Raw genomic sequence first — 15,138 nt, forward strand, 5'->3', positions numbered from 1 at the left:
GGCAACAAAACTCAACACAAAAATAAAGGGAAAACGGGAGAAGGGGAAGAGTCCATAGAGACAGAACCAGAGGACAAACCTAGCGACACACAGGAATCCTCGTGGCAAACAATTTCCTTTAAAAAGAAATCACTCCAACAAATCAAGGGTAACAATACAACTACCAAGGAAACAAGCTCGGAGAGATATGCTACTCCGGAAGGAAGCTCAGGTATCGTAGTTAAGTTAATCGATGCAAAAATAGATAAGTACCACTTTTAAAATATAACGCCAAGACTACCTTTTCACTCATAAGTCAGACGTCAACACTCCATCAGAAAAACTCTCCACTCACACTAACAAACACGCTTCAAAGCAATGTCGAACAATGACCAACCCAACTCTCCACCCACCAACCAGTCCCATCTCCTAAACAACGCTCTTATTTATACAACATCGGCATCGCTTCCAAATGTAGTTTCAAAATTATGGATAGAACTGAGTCTTCCGGGCCATGCCTTCTCCTTCAATATGATTATAGAGGGGAGAGAGGTAGACATTGTACTGCAGAACCCCACCTTCCTATCCCAAGTTGTAGGGGAGAGGATGCGCCTTGCAATGGAGACTTACAACACTCACGTCTGGATGTCTTCCATCTACCAAAACCCACTCAGTTATTAGTATCCCTAGAGCCGAACCTTTCACTTACCAACCTGGGAAACATCAGTTCCTCAATCCATGGAATAGAACCCAGAGAAAATGCCCTTCCTTCCACCCATAATGCCAAACCTAGGGATGGACCCACTTTTCAACCTTCTCCTCCCAATCCAACAGGAATCTCGTCTTCTAGTGTTGGTGCCAATAGGTTCAATGGAGAGCTCGAACCAAGGGCCTAACAACATAGCATCAGCATCACAGGTACCATCTCAAACCCAACTACCCCTAGTACAATCTCAGAATGTGAACTCAGAAGAAGTGGAGGAAACCTTAGAGTTAATGAGAGAAAGAAGAACAAAAATCTTAGTGTTAAGAGAGATAAAAATAATGGTATACAAAGAAATATTCTAAAAGAAGCTAATAGTAATATGCCACCCGAATCTCTTAAAAATTTGCTTAGATATAAGACCACCAACTAACTCACACCTAAGGACCTTTGTGTTAGTCATGAATCCTATACGGAGAATCCCCAAGTGTCCACCTAAGGAACATGAGGTTGCCATTAATGGTCCCACCAAACATGACCAGATCAATGAATCTAATAATATGGAACTATAGGTGTGCAAATAGCCCAGATTTTAGGAGAAACTTTCGTTCACTTCTAGACTAGCATAAACCACTATTAGTTACACTGCTAGAGATCAAAATGCAAAACCATCAATCTATGCTAGCTAGAGGACTCCCCTTTCACAAAAATGATCAAAGTTCTAGCAATTGAAAATTCAGGAGGCATAGTGGTACTTTGGGATGATACAGTTATGGAGTTGGATGAAATTACCACTACTTCTCAAGAAGTCCATGCAATCATAAAGGTAGATACCATGAATTTATTTTGGTTATTTAGTGTTATTTATGCTAGTACTAACAAAAATATGCGTAAGATATTATGGAATAACCCGTGTAATGTAAAAAATAACTTTGATGAAAACTGGCTTATAGGAGGGGATTTCAATAAACTTCTACATTATTTTGAAAAAAAGGTGGAAAACCACTCATCCCTTCTAGAGTTAGGGACTTTCAAGAGCTAGTTAACTACTGTGAACTAATAGAAAAGGGTATAAGGGTAGTTGATTTATATGGCTTAGTAATAGATTTAAAAACAAAAGCTCCCTTATCTCGAAACACCTTGATAGATTCTTAACAAATAATGAATGGACACTAAAATATCCAGATGCTCAAGTTCAACACTTATCAAGAACATACTCTAACCACTCTCCACTGTTAATGACCCTAAAATTTAATATTGTTAGTACTAAACCCAAACCTTTTAGGATAATAGATACAATGTGGACTTTCCACCCAGATTTTCCTACGATTGTAGAAAAAGCCTGGAGCACCAAAGGAAATTTTATTGAGACCATAAGCAGGTTTGAAACTGAAGTTAGAAGTTGGGGGAAAATCACCTTTGAAAACATTTTCTATAAGAAAAGAAAGATATTAAGGCGTCTCCAAGGTATCCAAACCTCTCCAAATTACTCAACAAGCTCTTTCCTAGTTAACTTAGAACAAGAGCTCAACGAGGAATACAATGAATTACTAAAAAGGGAGGAGGATTTCTGGAAACTCAGATCTAGGATTAATTGGCTCACACAAGGAGATGCCAACACAAAATTCATCCACGCATCGACTTTAAATAGGAGAAGAAGAAATAGAATCTTGTCACTTCAAGAGGAAGACGGTAGTTGGATCTATGAACAACAAGAGATACTAGAATACACAGCCATACTTCATAAACCTATTTAAAACAAATCAGGACCAGTCCCCTAGAATATTTTAAAATCATGACTTTTTCCTTAATAACATAGAATTAACACTGCTAGGAGATGAACTAAATAAGAAGAAAATTGTTAATATAGTTTTCTCTTTCCAACCCCATAAGGCACTAAGGCTTGATAGAATCCATTCATTCTTCTACCAAAAGTACTGGAGCATAGTAGAGCCATCAATAGTGGCTTTCTGCAAGGAAGCCTGGGAAAAGAAAGTATACCCCAGATCTCAACATCACAAACATTTGTTTGATCTCAAAATGCAAAAATTCCTGCAACCTGAAAAACTTTAGATCAATAAATCTTTGCAATACTACCTATAAAATTATAACAAAGGCTATTGCAAATAGACTTAAACCTATACTAAACAAAATTATCAGTCCATGCTAGCCTACTTTCTGAAAATTAGACAATCTACAGGTAATGTGGCCATAGTCCAAGAGATAATTAATCACTTTAGGAGAATAAAGGGGAAGCAAGAAAACCTAATTATGAAAATAGAACTAGAAATATCCTGTGACAAATTAGAATGGTCGTTTCCACTATTTTAACCTGCCTTCTAAAATCATAAATATCATTATATTATGCATCACAAATAGTAGAACAACAATACTAGTCAATGGGGATAAAATAGAATATTTTGAATCAAAAAAAAATTAGACAAGGTGACCCAATGTCACCATACATTTTATTCTCTATATGGAAGTCCTGTCAAGGAACATCAACCAAAATGTCCTCCAAAATATATGGCAATCAGTACAGATTGCAGGTAAAGGCCAAAATTATCACACCTATTCTTTGCAGACGACCTTGTATTAATAGGTAGAGTAGATATAACTACGTGTAAAACTATTAAGAAAACTCTGACAGATTTCTATGAGATAAGTGGACAAAGTATCAACTCTAACAAATCAAAAAATATTTTTTCTAAAAACTGCGAACCTCACAGATCCCAAGAAATTTCTAACATAATGGAAATAAATAAAAGGTAAAAACTTTGGAAAATATCTAGGTTTTCCAATTTTCCATCATAGGCCCACAAAACAGGACTTCTAGTTTATCATAGATAATCTACAATTCAAACTAGTCAGGTGGAACATCAACTGGATAAACATAGTTGGTTGAACAATCCTAGCAAAAGCTGCCTTAAATAACATTCTCACCTATGCAATACATCCCCAAACTACCCACCACTATCACAAAAAAGTGGATCAAATACAAAGGAACTTTATTTAGGGAACTATGGATAAAAAAAGAAAAATACACCTGATTAGATGGACACTATTACGCTAGGTAAAAGAATGGGAGGGTTGGGAGTTCAAAAATGTGACATAAAAAATATAGCATTAGTAGCGAGATTGGCCTGGAGAATATTACAAAATCTCTCAGCTCTATGGGCAAACACCCTATTAAGTATATACTCCAAAAAATCAAAACTTGGAAATGCCTCAAATCATAAAAAAACAACAGAGTAGGACCGGAGAAACAATAAAATGGGTTGCCAGGAGTGCAGAGACTATCTTATTTGAATGATACGGGATGGAAAACATATATATATATATATATATATATATATATATATATATATATATATATATATATATATATATATATATATATATATATATATGGTTAGACCTATGGATTCCTAACTCAAAACCTCTAAGATTTATGATCTGTGGCCCTTTTCCTGAAGGCGGCCTGGATAGGAAGGTTAGTAGCATAATTAATAATGGCTTATGGGATCTGAGTAGCCTTCCTTATCACATACCCAACAACATCCTTAGAACTATAGAACAAATTCACATACCCAACATTGAGGAACCTCTGGAAAAACTTGTATGGTCCTTGAATTTCATTAAAAGTTTTAGCACATCTTCACCCTACTATCATATAAGAAATAAGCCGACCACCAAGGAATCAAATATTGTAAACTTCAATTGTATCTGGAAACAAAGTGCCCAAATAAGATAAAATATTTTCTGTGGACTTCCAACCATGGTAGGATGCCCACATGCCAATACCTGTAATCCATTGGTATTCACATTAACCCAGTTTGTGTAATATGTGTCCAAACGGAAATAGACAAACATGTAATACTAGAATTTCCTAAAGCCCTTAAATTCTGGAAAGAACTAGGCATACTACACCATATTAGGAGAATTTTGGACACAAACAAACCAAACTGGTTACAAGCTATAAAGAATAAAAATAATTTCATCATTATCCATCGCATTGACTGGATTTTTCTTTCTATTTCTTCCTATGGAACATCTAGCTTAATAGGAATCATAATTATGACAACAAAAAACTTTAGATATCCCTACCTGTCATAGATAAAATAGTAGAATTTTATTGCTTAGGTTGTCTAGGAGCATGGAAAAATAAATAGGAGAAAATAAGCTAGTATGGACTCCCCCGAAAGAAGGTCTTAAAATTAACATAGATGGTTCCTATAACTATAACACAAGAGTTGGAGGAGCAGGAGTAGTTATAAGAAATAATAAAAGAGAATAGATAACTGGATACGCTGCACGAATCAATGTTAATTGTGCCCTGGAATCAAAAATCATGGCTCTACTAATTGGAATAAAACATGCCCTAAAACTAGATATAACCAACATCCACATTGACTGTCACACCTCAAGAGGATACTCTAGACGTGGATGGTACTCGAACACCAGTGCTGGTGCTCAAGCGAATCACTTAGTCTAATCACGCATTCATTCAATCACATTCTATCAATGGAAGACTCAACTCATTAAGAAACTATTCATAAAACAAGGCCAAAAGGTCAACCATCTATCCAATCAAATCAACAGACTAGTATGAGAGAAACTAGTTAAAATAAAATAAATCAACATCATCAATAATCTAGTCTATGAAGGCTCTGTCAACAATCTAAGAGGTTCCAATGATAGATTCATGAGTACAACAAATAAAAGAGAGTTAGACTCAAAGCTTGAAAGATAAATGGAGTATCCTCCGGAAGCAAGGAGGACTCATCAATAGTTGAATGCGAATAGACCCTCAATGATGCATCTGTTGATGATCTTTAGTACCTATTTTTGCATCATGAAACGATGCAGGCCTAAATAGATGTCAGTATATGAAATGTACGAGTATGTAAAATAGTAGAATAAAACATGCATCAAGGTAAAATGAAATCAATTCAGATGCTCAAATTAGAAGAATGAACAACTCAATAAAGATGTCCTAAGTCTAAACAAGAATAAGATTTTGATAAGGACCAATCAAATACAATCCAATTCATTCTATTCCAATCCAATCCAAATCAGATTAATATCAAGACCTATATGGAAGTTTCTCTTATCCGATAACTATCACTTATGAGCCAGTGATAGTATAATAATCCGACATTGTTGTCACTTTCATCCATACCTTGCCAAGGTAAGAACAAATCAACAATCATGAATCTATAACCAATCAAGTCCTATCATGTCAAGACAATAATTTGGGAAACATCCGACTTTAATGGTTCAATTCTCTCCTATGTTTAGCGATGTAGTTAGTGGGTTCGAGTTATTACTTACTCTTACCCAATTCGGTTCTCAATACTTCTTCCATTACTCAATCTCATAAGATAATCAATCTCAATTAAACCAAATCAGTAAGTCTCTTTTGGACTCTTTTGAACTCATTCGTTCTATCAAATCAATCTTTTCAACCAATCAACTTCCCAAACATTCTCAATTATTTAGTTAAGAGAGGTTTTAGACAATCATTTATGACAACATTCAGGAATATCAATTCGTCAACACAATCAATACTACCATTATGCCCACATTCCAATCACAAGCACATACTTACAATTCGAGGCTCTAGACTCAATTCTAAGATATTTATAATTCAATATTAACCATCACGCTGCTAGGGTTTAAGTACACAAATGTTCAAATCATGTGTTTAAGAAATTAATTTATAGAAAATCAATATTTCATCAATAATCAGTAAAACATGTATATTTTAAGATAAGAATTTCTCGAGAAATACAATCATGAAGACTCAATCCGTTCACAATCACTCTATCACAATCATGAACACATGGAGGAATAAAATTCATGTTTTAGTTCCGCCTTACATACCTGGAACAAAGAATAATCAAAGATTCGAAGACCTTACTCGAAGAGGTTGAACCCTAGCCTTTCTCCTCTTCTGCAATCCTTGCTCTTAATTTGTCTAAGTGTTAATGAGAGCATTGTGCATACAAAGTATTGATAAGGGACTTAATTTAGTCCTAAAATGTCAGGGTTTTAGTCTAAGAGGGGTGGGAAAAGACCTAGAGCCCGTTTAGATGGGTTTTAAGTTGGTCAAAACCAACTTAAAGCCCCTTTTTAGCTTTTGAACGTGTTTGCCGAATGCTAACTTTAAGCCATAAATGTCTTAAATTCAATCAAAAATGAAAAGTTAGGATTCTTAACTTTTTTTTTCTAAGTTCTTAAAGTCATTTTCTTTGACCACGAAAATTACTTTTATATTCCTTATATTTTAACTAAATTCTCAAACTACCCTCTTTTATTCTTTTAACCCTAAAATTTATATCATTTTCTTCATTTAAGCATTTTTATCCAAACACTCAACTGCTTATTTATAAAAATAACTTTCAGCACTTCATACATAAAAGTTACTTTTTAAGCTCATCCAAACGGGCTCTTATTTGCCCTCACTAAAACTCGTAGAAACTTATATGGGTCGTCGTCTTCAATCGTGGAACTGGGCTGAAGAATGTTGGGGTCTACGATCATAACACCCCCTAAAATATTATTGATTCATGGATCCTTTCATTCATGAAGTCTAAATGAATTATCAAAGTTTTCTATTTAATTCAAGCATGAAACTTTATGGGTTTTCATATCATGATTCCAATTGCATAGATTATTACATATTTGAAGTTTAATTACCTATCTTATGTTAGTTTATGTTGTCTCTTAAATGCATTGAATTGTTGATTTATCAAAGTCCTTATATGAAGACATAAAAAGGTTTTAAAGTATTTTGATCATAATTATGATCTCTCATGCCTAAAGTATTTTGATCATATTATAATCTCCCATGCCTAAAGTATTTTGATCATAATTATGTTCTCTCATGCCTAAAAATATTTTGATCATATTATGATCTCTCCTGCCTAAAGTATTTTGATCATAATTATTTCTCTCATGACTAAAGTATTTTTATCATATTATGACTTCTCATGCCTAAAGTATTGTTATCATATTATGATATCTCATGCCTAAAGTATTTTGATCATAATTATGTTCTCTCATGACTAAAATATTGTTATCATATTATGATCTCTCATGCCTAAAGTATTTTGATCATAGTTATGTTCTCTCATGCCTAAAGTATTTTGATTATACAAATTATGTTTATTTTCTTTAAATTTTACTCTAAGGTATGTAAGACTTCAATGAGAGTATTCCTTCTTATAACACCTCCTAAAACGTTGTATGTGGTATTTCAATTCTCGACGAAAATAATACTATCTCTGTATTTTGGACATAAATTTTATAGGATAGTCCATATTAGGTGATTCAAATTTCTGAATAACCCTAACGTCAATATTTACAACTTTCATAAAAACCATATCTTAATATTCGGAAGTTAAGCAGGTCAAAAATAATAATATTTGCAAGATACGGTGTTGTGATGAAATGGAGTATTTATAGAAGAAAATTCATATCTTACCGTAGGATGCTCCAAATTGTTTCTTGAACCATATAAAATTAGACTTCTAGATCTACAATTCTTATGAAGACACTAAATCCTAATGAGGAATTTATCTTGTTCAAAGTAGCTCCGAAAAAGGATATTCCGTTAAAAGAGAGTTCATCTCACCTACCATGGAAAGATCTAGAACTATTTGACATCATCCATGACATCAAAATTCTCCATTGAATTTTTAAGATCATCCTTTGTGATTATGTTTATTTATTGTTAGGTCCCTCCTCCACACCTATAAATACCCACCTTATTTTCTTATTTTATTCATCAAGCTTTCTCAAGCAACTCTTCTCTCTATACACTTCTCTACTTATTCTCAAAATATAGTTTAGTTTTAGTAGTATAAAAATATTATTTCTGTGATTCTTATACTCCTACACAAAATGCTCCGACAAAGAGAAAATGCTAGGGGTTCAAGAGTGTTCCAATTCAGAGTAAAGCTTCGAATTTAAGGTATGTAAGGTTATTCATAGCATTGGATTGAGTTCGTCCATGCGCCAATATCTAAATTTATCGTAATTGAGTTATAGTTGACTTTTATCCAAATCTTGAATTCTAAATGAATTAATTCTTCTTCTATTGAGTTAGATATATTTATGCATTAATATTATTGTTATTGTTATCTCTCATATTATTGGAATTATTGTTCATGGCTACTTTCCCATGAATCCTAATTGATTTGATATTTATGAATATTTTTACACATGTTTTGAGTAAAGATGTTGGCTTTTTAATATTTTAATTGATAAAAATAGTAATATGAATTAATACTATATATGTATTTTATTGAGTTTTGAAAGAGCAAAAAAATTGAGTTTAAATGAATTTGAGTTAATAATGTTTTGAGCAAGATGTTTTGATGAGATGTAAATGGTGTTTTTCAAATATAATGATTGATGAAGAGGTAATGAGATGAGTTTGATGATTTAAATTAAAGTCCAATAAGACTAGATGATGAGTTTAATATATGCACATATTTTGGGAATAGTATTGAGCACCGAGTTGGGTAAGAGACTTAAACTCCAAAACTACGTAGCCAGCGTAGGATGGAGGCTATGCCTCTTAAGTCCCAAAAAGAGGACTTTGATGAGTGGATCCAAGATGGTCATGTCCTTTAGCCTGGTAAGGTATTGGATGGATGTGGCAACGACATCGCTTCTTTGTATCATCGCTAGTTCATAAGTGATGGTTGTCGGTTAGATAAACTCTCAACTAAGTAAAGCATTGCTTATTACTATTATTATTATTATTATTATTATTATTATTATTATTATTAAACTTTTATTACATATTGATGTTGAGATGATGTTGAGTTCTGAGCCGAGTCTTCTTGAGAGGAGTTTCTTTATATCTGTCCTTACTTTCCTGCCATTTTACATACTCGTACATTCCACGTACTGACGTCATTCGACATGCATCATTTTATGATGCAGATACAGGTATTAGAGATCCTCAATGGACGCATTGTTGAAGATCATTTCTTTCCAGCTATTTGGGGAGTCCTTCTTGTATTTGGAGGAACTCCTTATCCTTTTATTATTATTGAGTGTGATGTTCCTTTTGAAGTATCCATTGACATGTCATTGGCACCATCTGATAGGTTAGAGGCTTCATAGACAGAGTTTGATGATGCAATTGGAGTAGTTCTCCTTTGAATCTACTCCTTTTAAGGATTATTTCTTTCCTTGATGTTGATGGTGAGCCCACATAAGTATTCTTAATTTCACTTAAGTCTTCCGCTGATGAACGAATGAGTGATGAGACCAAGTGATTCTCTCGGAGTCGAGAGATGGTTTCTGAGTGTCGGTCACGCCTAGGATACCCTCTCGGAGCGTGACAATGACTCAGTTCGACGAGTCGTAAACACGACTCATCTTGCAGGTTTCTCAGAAACCTGAAATGATGAGTCTCTGAAGTTTTTTTATGGATCATTTATACGGCTCGTAGGAACTTCTACGGCTCATTATTTCAAATCATAGAAGTGACTTCCCCTTTTGAAATTTGACTAATTGTCAAGTGGGTTCTACGAGTCATTTCTACGACTCATTGTCCTTCTTACGATTCATTCTATCGCATCGTACTTAAAGTACTGAGGGTAATGTTTCTCAGAAGTCATGCAACAACTTTACGACTCATTCCTACGAGTTGTCAATGTCTTTATGAGTCGTAAGGTCAATTCGTAGGGAGGCTTTTAAATTCAAAAATGTCACGAAGTGTTGGCAGGATCTATGAGTCATATGTATGACTCGTAGAAACCTCTACGAATCATAGAGGACACTTGTGGTCCTCCAACTCAGTTTTTTTTCCTCAACCTTTCTCATCGTCATCGATCCTAGTTTAGGTAAGGACAACACGGGGTGTTGCATTGACACAGACTCAACTGAAGTCATTAAGTTATTTGTATTTGTCATTACACATATCACGTATTTCATGGCTATGAGTTGAATTAGTATTTAAAACATAAAAAATCGAAGATTGATGAGGATTTTTTTTTCCATTAAAATATTTTCGTTCTTTTATTTTTTAAAATTAGGGACAGGAGAAAGAGTAAATAGAGGAGCGGGTTACAAGTTGAAAAATCGAAATCTTATCAAAAAGGTAAAAATCTAGATAGTCAATCAATTGCGCTACTGATATTTTATAGGCTTTTATAGTGATTTTAGTCGGGGCATTCGCATGATATCCCTTATTTTGGAGTGGTCATTAATTTTTGGTCCTTATAGTTGTGTTCTTTAACTTTACCTTTTAGCACTTCAAGTAACCCAAAAAATGATCAGCAATAGCCATGACTTCGAAAGAACCAAAATAAAATAAAAATCGCTCAACGGAAGTTTATATTTTATATCACAATATAGTAGAGCTTATGCATTACAAGGCATATCGCTTAATTCATACAAAACTTATGTTGTTAGAGACGTAATTTTAGTTCATAACCTAAAGGTTAAGTCTTGTAAGATATAACTTTGTTCCTACATAATTTATGCTATTAGAGACATAATATCAATTCATAACACAAATGCAATGCGTAATTTAGTTCCTACAAAACTTATGCTGATAGAGATATAAGTTCATCTTCATTATGGTATGCTTTAACAAGTACTTCCTACAAAATTTATATTGATAAAGACATAAGTTCAGTTTCAAAAACTACAAAATTATGCCTCTTGAGGCATAACTTATTTCTTGTCGGATAATGTAAAAGTTCTCTAAACTTAGGTCCAAAGATATAAGGTCTCTAAATTTATTTCTTCTGAAATTAAGTCATAGTTAAAAATATTGTGTACCACAATTTTTTATTAAATGAATAACAAGAATAAAAATTAAAATACATTGATCTAAGGGACAATTCGTGCAAAAACATGACTTTAGTCTCCACAAATTAGCCGATTTCTTGTAGTGATTCCACCGCTACCTTCGAGGGATATGTGTAATATCTAACGTATTCACAAGTTGTGATACTTTTTCTGTCATAATTTAGGTGGCGGTGTTTGAATTATGAAAGGCATTTGAGTTTAATTATATTGATATTTTTTTTATAGATATTTTAATTTGTTAATTATTTATGACTTGCAATATTTTTTTATGAAACTTTCAAATATGAATAATTTTATTTCAAATGTCAAAGATTTTATATCTGAATTTACAATCTAAATTTTAAAAAATTGACTTTCTAATTCCATATTATAACACATAAGTTGAGATAAAGTGGGTATATACACTAGCTCGCCCGAAGTGCTTTTATAGTAAAAGAAGCTCTAAATTTATTTTTACTTAAAGTTGAAGTAAAAGATATTCAATATGTAATATATATGCATGAAAGAATTTTACCACTCCATCATATAATTAGAGAAGAATTCGAGATTTAAGCTTTATGGGTTCAATAATTTTATGATATATGTTTCCTTTATAAATAGTTCATCATAAAAACCTTATTTTCACATCAACCCAAATAACATATTACACCTATATATAGTGCAAAGCAAACTCTCTCTCTCTCTCTCAATGGCAATGAAAGTAGTAATGGTTTCTCATCAATTATGGTAACCAACACTCCTTGTATTGTTTTGCCTTGCTACTTTGTCTTTTTTCTTTCAATAGATAAAGGCGGCTCAATAAACCAAACATTTATTGGATATTTTAAAAGTATAAAAGCTCATTGGCCTATGAATATATTTGACATCATTTTGATGACCAAATACATATATGTCATTATATATGTCATTAAATTTGGTGTCCAAGTTCACATATGTCATAAGAACTTGGTGGCCAAGTTTATAATTTACTTTGTCCCCAAGTATTTTCATGTGTAGATTTCTCCTCCTTTACGTCTATATATATATATATATGTGGATGTGAAGTCTTTGAGAAGAATAACCTCAATTAGTGAATAAATCTTAGCTTAATATATAAACCCCCTTTCCGACTTGCTTAAATTTGTAGTATTATATTTTGTTGATTCTTGTATCCTCTAATTAATTAAAGAAGGCTTGTTTAATCCTAGAGAAACATTTCGCGTTGCTGAAATAGTTTCTTAGAACAGTGCCTACCACGATTCAAGTATTATTTATATATATATATTGTTTATAATATTATTGTAGTAATATTTATCTAAATATTCAAATTATTATTTTGATATTAAAATAAATTAAATAGAAAGATCTATTTAATTTTCAGTACTTCCATTTTGCTAAATAATAAGTTATATTATTATTCTGAAGTTTTTCACTGTTTCCCAATAATCATTTTTCCCCATACTTTACCAACAACATTAACATATCTAATCTTCTTGATGAATTTTGCAGATAATGAGAAGCTTGGACGTTGCATGACAAGCTGCAGTGAGAACTATTGCATTGGTAATATTCCTTTGAAGAAAGCTTAAAAGAAGCATTTAAGAATTATTACCACAAAAGTATGTCTCTATGACACTAAATAATTAATTTGTGGTTATAATTCCTTTTCTAAATTATGTATATATGTTCTGTATTGAATAAAAATTTAGTGCTTTAATATACGAGAGAAGATGGTTGTAACATATCATTTCATATTATTGTTTTGTATTGTATTGTGTTATATTGTGTTATACACATATATATAACCTCATACATAGTATAATTTTTAAATAAAAGGGTCTCAATTAATTAAGAAGTTTTAAATAAAAGGGTTTCAATTACAACAACAACAAACCCAGTATCACAATGTGGGGTCTGGGGAGGGTAGAGTGTACGCAGACATAACCCCCACCTTGAAAAGTAGGGCGACTGTTTTCAGAAGACCCTCGGCTTTAAGAGAGGAAAACAAGATAAAAAGTAAGATAAGGACAAGCATATCGAAAACAAGATAAAACAAGGAATAACAAAAAATGAGAAAGTCATGGTAGAGTGGTACGGGAAGAAAGAGGCATTAACTACTATAAATAAATAAGATAAGATAAGATAAATAAGATAGTCAAAGTGCAACGGCGCCACAATTAAAAGAAGAATCGACAGAAATGTATGGAAGAGAATATTATTAATTAATGGAAGTGCACAATTACTGTACAATGAAACATTGTTATAACACTCATTCGTCTAAGCAATTGTTTTACCTATTTACATAATTAAAACTTTGAACAACGATAGTGCTGTTTGGTTCAACGAGCCAGGGATCAGATTTTTTATGTCGTTCTTACATATAAAAGATCTAAAAATAACACGAGAGAAATTTGAAAATCATTTTTATTTATTCAAATTATAAGTGCTCATAGAAGATTATTTTTCCAAGATGACGAAAGTGAAAAATAATTGAAAAGAGATAACAATAGAAAAGGAAAGGAAAATTAAACACCAACGATCAAACACAACATATAGTCATCACTTTTATCTTATGTATTATTCCTTTCATATTAGAACGTACACATAATTTCCATCCTTAACATCAAAGGTCTCAGTTCGAGCCTTTGGTATGATTTTTTTTTTAAGTCAAGAGAGTATTTTTACTTTAATAGGTCTTTACACATGTATAACACCCCAATTTTTTTTGGCGAAAATTCGAACTATTTTTTTTTCCATATGCGTATAGACTCAAACTGAATGACTTCTAATTGTATATATGAGTTAGGATCAATTCCTAAGTATTTGAAGAGTATTAGATGTGGTTAGGGTTAATGAGGGATCTCTAACACCAAGCCAAGTCCAAAGAATTTCTATTGGCTAAGTTTTCGAATGAGTTCGAATAAGGGTCAACTTCAAACGATCATAACTTTCATAATATTAAGATTTAGTTGGACCATGACCTACCAAATTAAAGATCTTTGAGTCCTCTTTCCAACACCACTAAGTTTGTCTCATTCCGAGTTTGGAGTCAAAATTTATGATCATTTTATCAAAAACTACCGCTGCAACAGTTTATGGGCTTGGCGCGGCGCGCCAACAAAGCGCCCAAAACTAGCTGCAGTAGTTTGGGTTATGGCGCGGTGCGCCACTATCACGCCTGCAGGGTTTTGAACCCATATTTTAGATCTTTTCTTAATAAAAGGCACTACGAACTTTTCCCCACCTATCCCAAGTATAACCCTAACCATTTTATCCAAGGAGGTTTTCCTCCCCTTCACCTTAGGAGATTTGAGAGAAGAGACTAGAAAGGAGAAGAAGAGCTATGATTCAAGATCTTCAAGTTATGTTTTTGATTTTCGGTGAGATAATCTCCATTCCAGGTATGTAAGGCTACTCGCAACGTTGGATTGATTTCATACACGTGCCCTACATCTCCATTGATTCGAGTTGAGTTGACTTTTGAGGTTCCATGAGTTGGAGTTTGTCATGCCCCGAGAGGTTACCCTAGATATAACCGGCACTCAGAAAGCATTTTTGGCTCCCAAGCGAACCACATAGCCTGATCACACATCCGTTCATTCATTCATTCAGCGGAAAGTTTAAAAAAATAAAGAATA

The sequence above is a fragment of the Solanum dulcamara genome, chromosome 12 (genome assembly GCF_947179165.1).
Source record: "Solanum dulcamara chromosome 12, daSolDulc1.2, whole genome shotgun sequence".
Classification (NCBI taxonomy): domain Eukaryota; kingdom Viridiplantae; phylum Streptophyta; class Magnoliopsida; order Solanales; family Solanaceae; genus Solanum; species Solanum dulcamara.